The sequence below is a fragment of the Hippocampus bargibanti genome, linkage group LG12 (assembly GCF_051943395.1).
Source record: "Hippocampus bargibanti isolate YZ-2025 linkage group LG12, ASM5194339v1, whole genome shotgun sequence".
NCBI classification, from domain to species: Eukaryota; Metazoa; Chordata; class Actinopteri; order Syngnathiformes; family Syngnathidae; genus Hippocampus; species Hippocampus bargibanti.
In genome coordinates, this window is record NC_142745.1 from 10,517,396 (window position 1) to 10,529,834 (window position 12,439).

The following is a 12,439-nucleotide window of genomic DNA, read 5'->3' on the forward strand; positions in this document are numbered from 1 at the left end:
TGTGCAGCAAATGCACAAATATCATGATTCAGTGACTAGTTTTGTCTGTAACGTTCTGTTAAGGAAAGGCGGAGTGGACGCTCCACTGCACATAGGCTGGTCTGTAGTTCATTGAAGGCTGCAAAGTATGGGTTGTGTTGTTTTTTTTTTTTTGATGGGCAGTGCAAAGCATTGATCGATATGCCGATGATTTATTTTTGACAAAAAACGGTCGGTCGCTATCGGTGGCCGATCACTGTTTTACATAATAAGTCTAACAGTTTAACAGTAATACGCCAAATTGATGTTTGGAAAGTCTTACTTCACTTGACATGATTTCAGTTGAGAATTTTGCTTTTCTTCTTCTTTTCCTTTCGGCTTGTCCCTTGACGGGGTTGCCACAGCAAATCAGTGTCCTCTATCTTTAGAGGTTTGATTCGCATGTTTGTTTTGGCCAAGCTTTTACGTCGGATGCCCTTCCTGACACAACCCTCTGTATTTATCCGGGCTTGGGACCGGCACAAGAAGATTTATGTCCCTTTGTGGCTACAGAACAAGCAACTCGCTTAGTAAAAGGCTCCCAAGCACAAAATGGTCACCAAAAACCTCCACCTCATGTATGTTTTTTAGTTATCGGTCAAGTGATTTTACAAATTATGGACACAACTTGTCCAGAGGCGTTGGTTGTCCTTTAAGTGTAGAGACATACCAGAAACTTCCATTCATAGGTTTTGGGCTCACCAGTGATCTACGGACGAATTATTACAAAATAAATAGATCCAAACATTTAAACGTAACTCATTCACTGCCATTCATGAATTTATTCGGGAATTGAAAATATGACGTAGAGCGTAGAATTTGTTCGAGTTTTGTTTTTTCTTACTTGGGTGCCGATAAAGCGCTAGCCATGGCCTCTGGAAATGTCTTTTTTTCCACAAGGGAGCAGCATTTCCCATTTTTACGGGTTAGTGCTTTGTTCCAGCTTCAGCTGTTGTTCAAGCGCTATATAAACCAATGTATGTATGGCATTGTATTTTGGACAACCGTCCTCATTTTAAGATAGAATTTTGCTTTTGAAATGAGAATAATCTGAAAGTCCACCAGCATCACGGAACAGATGTTGTTCTATGTTGTTGTAAGAAGTTGCCAGTGTTTGGAAGAAAGTTTCTATATGTTGCCCCCAAATGACTGTGTTGTGGGCTCAGGACAAAGAATTGATGCATGAATCATCACCAATCAACTTTTTCGCTTCGGACAACATGCGCAGAGAAACTACAAGTGTCGCCAAATCACACAAAGTGGCTCACTTTGCCAAATGAAAAACTGATGCACCCAGGCAGACCCATGTTAAGTGTGAAACTTCAGGATTAGTATTCAGAGAAGTGGCTTCTGTCCGTGCTAACACCCACTAAATAGCCCATTCATGGGTGGTATTATTCATTGCAGATGCCTTGATAGGCGAAGGCCATTATGCAGAAGGAGAGAGCGAGTGCTGTGTCATCATCTCAAGGAGCGTGTGATATACAGAGATGAAGCTATGCTGATTGCCTTTTAAAAGGGCTCAGATGGAAATTGATATTAGAATGAGTTTTCCAATCAGTTGACGTTTATTGGAAATAGAATCTTGGGCACTTGCTTTATTGCAGTCAGAGAAGATGAATGAAGCCCATTTCCTGAGGCGACAAGATCTGGCTCATGTATCGACGGTTATATGGAGGTGCATTTGTCTGTGTGTAAGTGAGGGGCGAGATTTGAATGCATATGTTATTTGTAATGGTTTGACTTTTTCTTTGGGGGTTTGGGATTTTGTTTTCTTGTTTCTTCTAGCTTCATGCTTGCTTATTTAACGGCTGTCAACGTTACACAGCCCGGCGGAAAAAAACACTTGTTGCAAATAGAACAACCATTGCAAGAAATGACACTAAATGCACTGCTTACTTGACATGACCAGTGAAATTGCTATTGGCAGGTTTATGCACATGATAGTTCTGTGGTTCCTCTGTTTTGTTCATGAAGTGATGAGATGAACAGAATTTGCGAGTTACAATTTGCTTGAGTCCACTACTCATGAGTTACCATTCCTTGCCTTCTGAGACATTAATACCGGACATCTTTGTTATTCAATTGTGTGCTCCTGCCTGGTTTTTAAATGATTTCACAGTACTTCAGCATAACCTCGATTTACAAATGGACCTAGTTACCTTCATGTTTCGAATGTGCCCGTCTCGGCATGTCTGACTTGATAGATCAGTCCTGTGATACTCACACTTGAAAAATAATTATCTCTGCTCATACTTTATTGCCATTGCTGCTGTTGTCCCACTTTTAATTCGACCACTGCAGGAATGTTACACTTAGCTAGAAACCCTTCCAAAAACTTGCGTAAAGCATATGCCTACTCCATGGCAGCATAGGCATGCGTGCATGTGTGCTTGTGGGGGCACAATACAACTGATCAATCAATGTGCTCAAACAGGACATTTAAACCATCTTCATAGAAATCAAATGCTTGAGCTTGTGCTTAGCATAAGTACATAAGCAGATGCAGTATCTAAGATAAAAAGATTGTGCTAAGTATCCCCACCTTTAAAATTTCTCTTACTGTACATGTTTTTGTGGGGTGAATAAAATTTTCATCAATTCATTTTCCCATCCGCTTAATCGTCATGAGGGTTGCAGGGGGTAATGGAGCCCATCCCAGCCGTCCTCGAGCAGTAAGCAGGGGACACCCTGAATCGCAGGAAATAAATTATTTTACATGGATAATCCATTCAATAGTGCTTCCAATTGAGTCTTGAATTTGTCATGAATAATTTTGACCCATTATTTACGGTATGTTAAGTTTCAATTTTAAAAATGTGTTAGTATTCTTTATTGTCAAATATGCTCTATGTATGTTCAAGATACAGCATATTTCTTTCCTCTCAATCCTCAGTGCAAACACGCAGCTCATTAAAACACACACAGGTAAATCTCCGGGACCTCAACTAATCTGTATTAAAAAAATGAAGAAATTACCATATTTCCCAGTGTGCAGAGTGCATAATGTGCACTTTAAGCTTTGATTTTATTCAAAAGATGACCTTGCGCCTTATACGCAGGTGCGTCTTATATGTGAAGTAATATAGAGCGGCAACATGTCTCGCAACTACTGTCAGCAGCCACCAATTTACTCCATTTCCCCCTGTAGAAGAAATAGTGCATAACCCCAGCCTTATAATGCGGTGTGCCTCATATTTGGAAAACTTTGAGATATTTATGTATTATATTTGGAAAACTTTTATCATTCATTGAAGGTGCGTCTTATACTCCGGTGCGCCTTATATATGGAACAAGCATGAAAATACACCATTCATTAGGGGTGCACCTTATACACTGGTGCACCTTATATACCGGAAAATACGATAATAGATTTTATTCTTGCAGTTTACAAAGATAGAAAAAAATGTAAAACATTGCATGTACTGTAAATATTAAGCACGTCATGAGGCTATTCCACATGTTTGTTTTAGATTTAAGATGACTGTTGTATAAAGTCCTCCCTGCAGAAATCCACAAACTCTGTATGGAATTGAAGCACTTTGCGAAAAATACGGGTAAGATGCAGTAGAATTTTAATCCCTCCCTCCAAAAAGCATGTTTTCCTATTTCATGTTTTGAAGTTAACGACGGAAATAAATGACATTTTCTGCAATGTTCAAGGTTATTGTGGTGCACCCATCCCTGTCACCTGTGAACAAAAGGTACAATGGTTATCTTGTACGACAACCATTGTTCCAATGTGTACTTCAGAACTGTTTACTTTTCCTCCACCAATTACGACAATATCCAGTCCTTCCGGTCCTCCCAGCCTTCCTTACGATACCATACGCACTGAGGTCAGCTTGTTTGTGTGCGTAATGATTGGAAGCACGCGTGCCTGCTGTCTGGGTGTGGTGAATGTAGGTCGGATGTAGTCATCACCCCTGCGTTCTCCCAGCAGACGTCAACCGCTGGAATTTGGGACCAGTCACACGCATGTTAGCGCACTAATCGCAACACCGCCTCATTAAAGACTTAACTTTCAACAAATAATTGGTCGAGAAGGTATGTGCAAGTATTTCCGGAAAATCTAAAACTGTGAAGGTCACCTTTGGGGGGAGAGAGACAAGAGCTAAGAAAGTTTTTACCTTTGTCGATATTTATTTTCTTTTGGCACGTCGCCTCACCCTTTGTAGTTCAAAGCAGTCTTTAGAGTGTGTGATTCAGGTCTGCATCCCTCTTCCGTGTGGCACGCACTGCTTTTTGGAGGCTGGCCAAGTAGCTGGAGGATATTTCAGATTTAAGGATTCCTCGAGACTTCTCCATGAAAACTCTCTGGAATGGAAATACCTTACATTGACATGTTTGTCAGTCCTACACCTGGAAAAAAAAACAGACAAAAAAACTACAGGTAATAGTTAGCCCGTGACATCTCTGTAATTTTAAATCCACTGAAGATGTTTTACCTAAACAGTACGTTCTTGTTTTGGAATAATTCAGTTTTGTGTTCATGTATCTGTGGACCCAGAAAAAATAATTTATCTGAATTTGATGTTATTTTGTGGTCAGTTTGAGCTCAGATCCCCCCCCCACCCCTCCTTTTTCTCTTTCATTCTTCCTGTCAACTTTTTGTTTCGCTGGTTAGCTTATTGTATTGAGCAGCCCAGAGAAGAGACCTTAAACCACATTGCTAATTTGCATAAAACATCAAGCCAACCCTGGAAAGTCTGATTATGCCAAAAACAAGCAGTTGGCTAAGTAATGAAATACAGCTCACTTTCCAGTGTACAATTCTTTTATTTCGCTGGGAATAATTATTGTTTTTGATTATAAATGTATCGGTCCATTATTTATTTTGATTAATCCATCAATCAGCCTCGCCATCATTAAGTCCCATTGCATATTTAATTTTGGATTTGCTCATGTAATTTCGTTTTTACTCTTCTATTACACTCTCATTGAGTAGATTCGAACATTATGGACATGTTGCAGGGTCAGACGTTCCCAACTAAGTCTTCTCTCACAAAGGGAGAACAATTGAATATCACACAAAATCCAATGATTGTCGTTATGTCATTGTCCCAAAATCTTGCAAAAGTCGAAAAGCCACAGGTGATGAAATGAACAAAACAAAGAGCTGACTAATCAGAATAATAAGGAGAAAATAAAACTTTGTGGTTAACAGGCTGCCGTCTACACCAAAGCACTACATCCTTTTTTCATGTAATGTTGCAAGGCTCCTGTGAAAAAGCTAAAGTTATCCAACCAATGAAAGTGTCTAAGGAAGTTTTAAAATGTTCAACAGACCACATAGGGACTGATCATTAATATCTGGGGAAAATATATGCAATCTCTCATAGTTGGATGTATGAGGCTTTTGCCGGACTTCTACGATATGAATAGGCGTACAACAGTTCTTACATGGATTACATTGCCCTTGTGTCAATTTTACAGCATAAAGTAAGTGTTTGCCGCATTGCAATGCTGTTTCGTTTCTGTCTTTGTACAGCATATATTTCCTGTGCCGGCTGCAAAGAGTTCTTGAAACCTTCTCCTGAATCTTTTGAACAACACGGCCAAATCTTTTGGCAACGTCCCAACGTAAAGCTTCTTAAATTGATAGCTCGGCTGGCCTAGCCCGATTGATTTTTGGGGTATTTGTTGTTACTAAGAAACACGCGCAGGCTTGTCTATCTGAGTCACTAACTGTGCTCACTCTTTTATGACCAGCCCAGGTCATGCAGTGTGAAAAATATCAGACTGACCTGAAAAAGAAGTTGAGACAGCTTTACATGGACTGTCAAATGTTGACCTCCACTGTCAATTCAAAGCCTCTCTCCAATGCTCCGAGGCTCACTAGGGTAAAACTCACGCAAATCCCACATCCCCGCTTGCTTCTCTTCCAGGTGAAAATCTGGAGCACATTTCAAGCAGTTTGACAACCTGGAGGTTGTTGCTCTGTGTTTAATTTTTATGATTTCTCTTGGGCACCAGAATTTGAATGAAAATGAGCCAAAATGTAGATTAGCTACGATTGCCCAACAAATAACAGAATCTCCTTCTGCTTTTGGGGAGGTCCAACTCTCATACCTTATGTCTCACAGTAAAATATAGCTTTGGTCTGTAAATGGTCCGATGTGCAAAGATAGGCAATACAGCCACCTTTTGCAGGGGCCCCAGACCTCCCATGTCATTATAAAATGCAAATACACACAACCCTAAACAGATCAAAGCTTCAACTTCCCATTGGATCTCAGGCTTCATAATGGCAGCCCAGGGCTGTTGGCAACATTTAATGGAGCATTTTGGTTAGCAACCAGACCTTGAGGACATTGCTAAGGAGATAATATTCCCGCCCATGACGAGCTTCAATGTGGAAAATCCCTGTTGCTGTTGCAAATTTTAATGCGAGAGGAAAGCAAGCATTCAAATGTACATACCTGACTGATTTTTCCACCACCACCTCAGGTTTTCAGGGCCTGCAATCTCTGAAGTGTAAAATAACCCCAATCCCTACATCGTCAAATTTAAAATTTAACATGTCTCTCTTAAACTCTTCCAAGTGTGAAAAGAGAAGGTGAGAGGTTGTACTTTGATCGTCATTTGTCAGTTTGGTAGAAGAGTTAGGAGCTAAAACTACTCTTCTGATTGATATGCTGCCTGGAACTAAACCCAAAAAGACTTCCTGCAGGCCCTCGTAGAGTTGCTGGCTCTGAAAAGTCTGCTGGTTTTGTGGCAGTCCTTTTTACTTTACCTAAAAAATTATTATTATTATTATTATTATTATTATTATTATTATTATTATTTTTTTTAAGTCATGGCGGTGTTTGTATTTATTTATTTATTTATTTGTTTGTTTGTGTATTCGTTGTATGTATGTATGTATGTATGTATGTGTGTGTGTGGGTGTGTGTGTGTGTGTGTGTATATGTGTGTATATGTGTGTATGTATGTATATGTATGTATGTATGTATGTATGTATGTATGTATGTACAGTAAAGTGTCGTTATATCGATAGTCCCGGTTATATCGATACTATTTCTATGCACGCACGGAGAAAATTACATGCAAACAGGGTCGGATATATCGATAGTCCCGGTTATATCGATATTTTTTCGGACTCCCTTGAATATCGAAATAACGAGACTTTACTGTATTTATGTATGTGTGTATGTATGTATGTATGTATTTTAATGACAGCAAATCTTCTTTTCCTTTCGGCTTTTCCCTTCAAGGGGTCGCCACAGCAAATCAGTGTCCTCCATCTTGAGAGGTTTGATCCGCATGTTTGTTTTGGCCAAGCTTTTACGTCGGATGCCCTTCCTGACACAACCCTCTGTATTTATTGGGGTTTTAATGACAGCAAATAAAACCATATATTTTGCTTGTAGATAATATTTCTCTTTTCAAGGAAACTTAATAAAGCTGATTTCCTTTTGGGGCGTTTGATTATGTGAAAAACAGTTTCTTGAAAATAAATACAATCATTGCTGTTTTGTTTATTCAAAAAAGATGTGGGTATTGTTTTTGTTTTAAAATTATGTGACACTGTCATATTTCCATTTTTTTAAATACATTTTTCATGGCATTCCATTTTCTGTGGTGCTTTATCATTTGTGAGATTTTGTAATGTGGGAGCAAGGCAGAGTAACTGCAGACACCACAAGCACAGGGATAATATGCAAATTGCAAAAAATAATTATATTCCAGTGAGTGAACACTTTTGTCTCGTCCCAAATTCCATGATGCACCATACGAGCCAAGGTGGCGGTGGACAGGAACTGACTTTATCGGCTTGTGGGAGGGGTGGTGACTCACTCTGCAGCCGGCTTGATCCTGCCGTGCATCAGGTTCCCATGTCAGGAAGCTCCAGCCTGGCCGCCCGCCCACCAGCCTCACCTTGCTCCCGCCTACCGGCGCCCCACCGCTTACGCTTGGGCCTTCAGAGTGGGCGGGGAGAGCTGGCAGGCCTTGGCACACACACTTTTTTGGCAAGGAGCCGCTGTCCCCACACTCTGCTGAAGTGCGAACTCTAGCGCAGAATTTAAAAGGCCCGAGGCTGCTACCGCTTCCTCCTGTGTCCTGCAGGTCCTCGTAGAGTTGCTGGCTCTGAAAATTCTGCTGCTTTTGTGACAGTCCTTTTTACTTTACCTGAAAGCTATGCTTACTGTTACGCTAGTATTCTCAGACTCTGTATTTATTGACATACATACCGGCAATGCTCTCTAAAAACAATTGACAAATTGATTTTGCCAACTGCCTCCTCTGTGACACCGCATATGTTCAAGTCAGTGCATAGCTCATCATTAAAGATACACCCCTTTGCTCTGTAAGAAACCTCAATGTTTATTCCTACATGAATTCTTTGTCACGGCTCCGGGCATTTCAAAAAACACTTAATCAGTTTGTATTGTTGAGACATGCCTATTTATTCGACAATTACTCAGAAGTATGAGACTGACAGGTTTTTGGATCTCTCCCTGGGTAGTAGTAAGCCAGTTTAAGTTGGTTTCCATCATGTTACAAGCAGTCTGACCTCGATGCTCTTTGTAAGTGTTTACATGATTGTCCCAAATAAGATATATGACATTGACATTCGTGTTTTATGTCTCAACATTTTTAGGCTGGATTTACGCTGCAATTCCAAGGGTCCAAATCCAATTCAATTACCTTATGTGAACTATTTGGGAGGGCTTTCTATTTCCATATACATTTCAAGTAACACATCCAATTATGGCTGTGTTTATATTGATGGAATTCATCAAAGTCACTGCATGAGCAGATGTCATAATAGCTTGCATATAACTCCACGATTGTCAACATGAGCAATTGGGGATGTTCAGTTCTACTTTTTTTTTTTAAATGAGACAGTCCAAGTCCTCAATTCTTAAATATTTATAGATACTGATACCAAGTACCAAATAGCACAAATACTTTTCAGACATAACATTTATATTTAAGCATTGCCAACTAATTTAAAACATAGTCCTTTTTACCCGTTTTTATGATAAGCAGAACTGAAGTTCAAAATAAATCAAGGAGAACCAAACTGGTAGTTTAAGGTAGACATGCTAACCACTCAATTACCGGGACACCCATTGATCAATATAGATTTTCAAAATCTAAAATGTGTTAAGATAAACACACAAAATGGAATTAATAGGAAGGATACTATTCATATTCTAAAATATAAGCACACACAAGCACATAGAAATCAGCAGCACATGAGTATAACAGTCTTAATACATATGAGTAGGTCAGTGCGTTGAGTTGCCTTCACTGTCTTAAACAAAACAGACCTTATTCACCCGTAACAATAGTCTACTTGATATTTTTTCTCACTCGAAAACCGGTATAGAAAAGTCAGAAAACTACCGAAATAGAGTTAGCAAATAAACAACTAATAATGTATGCAATGTAAATTTCACAAACCTACTTTTTACATGTAGTCATAAACTGCATCTTAGTGAGTATATGAGAGGATGGACATGAATGGAATTCCACATAGAAAAAAACACTCTGTCAGTCATGCCGGAACTGAGTGAGCTTATTTGTAATTGACCTATCCTGGTCAACAATTCACATAAATTCACAGCACAATCTCGTAGAAGAGAACTCAAAAGTTTCAGAAGTGTTGCAGTGTAGACACAGTTTGTTTGGATGTCTATTGTTCACAGCAAATGTTTCCTGCACAAACATCCGGATTCACTACTTGACTGTAGTTGACCTAAAATGCAGGCGGCATGGCAAAAGTCTGCTCATAAAGCAAGGTCAGACACCATCCCCATCGACGCCTGAAACCACGCTACCTTTTTACTTACATCGAGGTCACATATGGTGCTTTTTACAATTGCCTCTGTATGTACGCTCAGATGTCTTCCCCTTTACGCCCCGCCACACCCACCGAGTCTTCCCCTCGACTCGGGTGGTGGGGGAGAAGGGAGACGGGTGCGCTGATGAATGTTGCATGCTAAAAATAGAGCTCAGTGCTCAGGATCTGCTTTTAACAGTGAATCTGCCTGTTAAACTCATCCATACCGGCTTATACCCGCTTCTGCTGCCAGTGGTGCTGCCTTTCAAGTCTCCAAATGAAGATTTAATACTAACCGGTCCTTTTAATCTGTGGCGATTGAGCACTTAAAATTATTATGCCTGAGGTCGAACACAATCCATTACAAGAACCTGGTTCAACTTGTGATTCTAAAGCTATTGTGCTCATTGGAAATAATGCAAAGTAAATACTGTACATTTTTCCAAGGTAAAACTTTTGCCATCCTAAAGCCACTACTAATTAGATTCAAACCATTGTACCCTGACTTGTTTCCGATCTGATGTTATATCATTAATTGAAAATCGGAGAATTTCCTACTTGTTTTCTGAGAAATCAAAATGTACTTCATTTAGAATTACGTTGACAAATGTACACATTATCTAACCTCCAAAATGTATCAAAAACAGTTTTTTAAGTTTATTTGTGAGAACACGGGGGTGGATTCAAATATCCAAACCAAACTAAACATCAAATGTGAGCAACAAGATAGAAGGTAAAACCGTCATTGGGAGTAATTCAGACATGAAGTACATGTTTGAGAAGGAGCAGGAAGAAGCATAAATTTTCTTTTTATAACATTCGAGTCGCGAGCTAGAAACAGCTGATTTCCCCCCCCCCCTCCCCCCCGACATGGCATTATGATGTAGTACTCTGAATTTATTCAGAGTATATCATTGAATGAAACAACCATTTCTATTTTGATTGTTTTGGAAGCATTTGGTTCACCTTCAAATGTTTCAACATTTGGGGTGATCAACTTGGAATGTGTTTTGAAAACGAGCAATCTACTTTATCTCATCGTGAAGGTGAGTAATAAGAAAACAAATAATAAGAAAAAAGCTTATCTGGCAGCACTGTAGCATAGACGCAGTGAAAGGAAGCAATGGTAGTTGGAGCGCTAATTAGCAGAAGCAGGTGAAGGATCTTTTAGAAAAAGTATACCAACCTTAGACAGCGGTGTACGGTCTGTGACCTCAGTTGTGATGCACGACGTTCAGGCGCCGGGTCATTCACATCTGATAAAAGGAGCGGTGTGGCGTCAGATGATTGGCATTTTTATAAAATCTGCATGGCAAGTAATTACGCTGGAAATCTAAATTTCCTACTCTGGCAAATATTCAACCCCCCTTGCTGACCTTCTGTGTCACTTTCTCACTCTTCCCACTTTTTATCTAAATTAATGACTTTCCTGCACCGCTGGTGGCTGCTCTTTAATGCAACTTATTGACACTTATGTCAACATTTCAAAGTACAGTAAAGTCTCGTTATATCGATATTCTCGGGAATCGGAAAAAATATCGATATAACCGGACTATCGATATATCCGATTCTACGGCATGTAAATGTTCTCCTTGCGTTCATAGAAATAGTATCGTAATAAGCAGTACTATCGATATAACGAGACTTTACTGTATTTTTATAAATGAAGTAGAAAGGGGGCTCTTGTCCTTGATATTTGATCCTCCCGCCGGCGTGTCCTCACAGGTGTCAGCGTCTGCGCGTCCTGTCGAACAGCAGCACTGCTGCGGCAGCCGAGCGGAACCAGTGATAGATGATGTGCCAAAGCGGGGCAGTGCCGCCTTCCCCGGCGCCTGTATCGACAGGCGCGCTTCTTGTCGCTCACGTTCAGTGCGCTTCGGGCCGAGGTAGTCGCGGCTCATGCCGACCACGGACATGACACGTGGAGATGTGTGCCGGTATTGCTCATCTATCAATGCCATGTCTTGCACGCTGTTGAAACACTGCATGAAACTGATGTATAAGTCTTAACGTGGTCCAAAGAAGACATTTGTATTCAGGTGTAACATTTTGTCACCGGTAAATACATTATTCATAGGCACTGAGATTCCTGTAATGATTATACATTTTTTTCATTTTCAATACAGGAACAAGTGAAGATTTTCAGAAGGCACGTGTTTCAGATTTAGGAATAAACTCTGGTTCAAGTGTGACACAGATTTAAAGGATGAGTGTTACATATTGTTGGAGATATTTGTTCGGTCACTGTGAACAAAGGCTCTAACACAGGAAGATTGTCTTTTATTGCCGGCAGGGGACGCAGCCATTCATGACTGACGCCCAACTTCTGCAGCCCTCTGCCAGGCTCTTTATTGAGAGTATATGCAAATTGAAGTGATACACGAGTAAAACATAGTCTTCTTGATTTGAATGCCACGCCCCTGGATGTCCCAATCACCAACAACTATAAAACAACAAAACATTTTAATTTGTTGTCCTTTCCATGAACTGATAGATTTGTAACCCGGCTAATGACCTCTTCCTGTGAAGGAGTTTACCAAGTCCTAAATTCGTCCAAGGCCAGATCTCCTACATGAAAATGACAGTTTAACAGGCTGTGTCTGTTCACCTCAGATTGACCCCAGATTT

General features: G+C 40.1%; 1 protein-coding gene across 2 annotated transcripts in view; it reads left to right on the top strand.

The window, feature by feature from the left end:
- foxj3 (forkhead box J3) overlaps positions 1–12,439 on the top strand; it is a 109,659-nt gene that overhangs the window by 39,039 nt on the left and 58,181 nt on the right. The gene's annotated exons all lie outside the window — the stretch shown is intronic.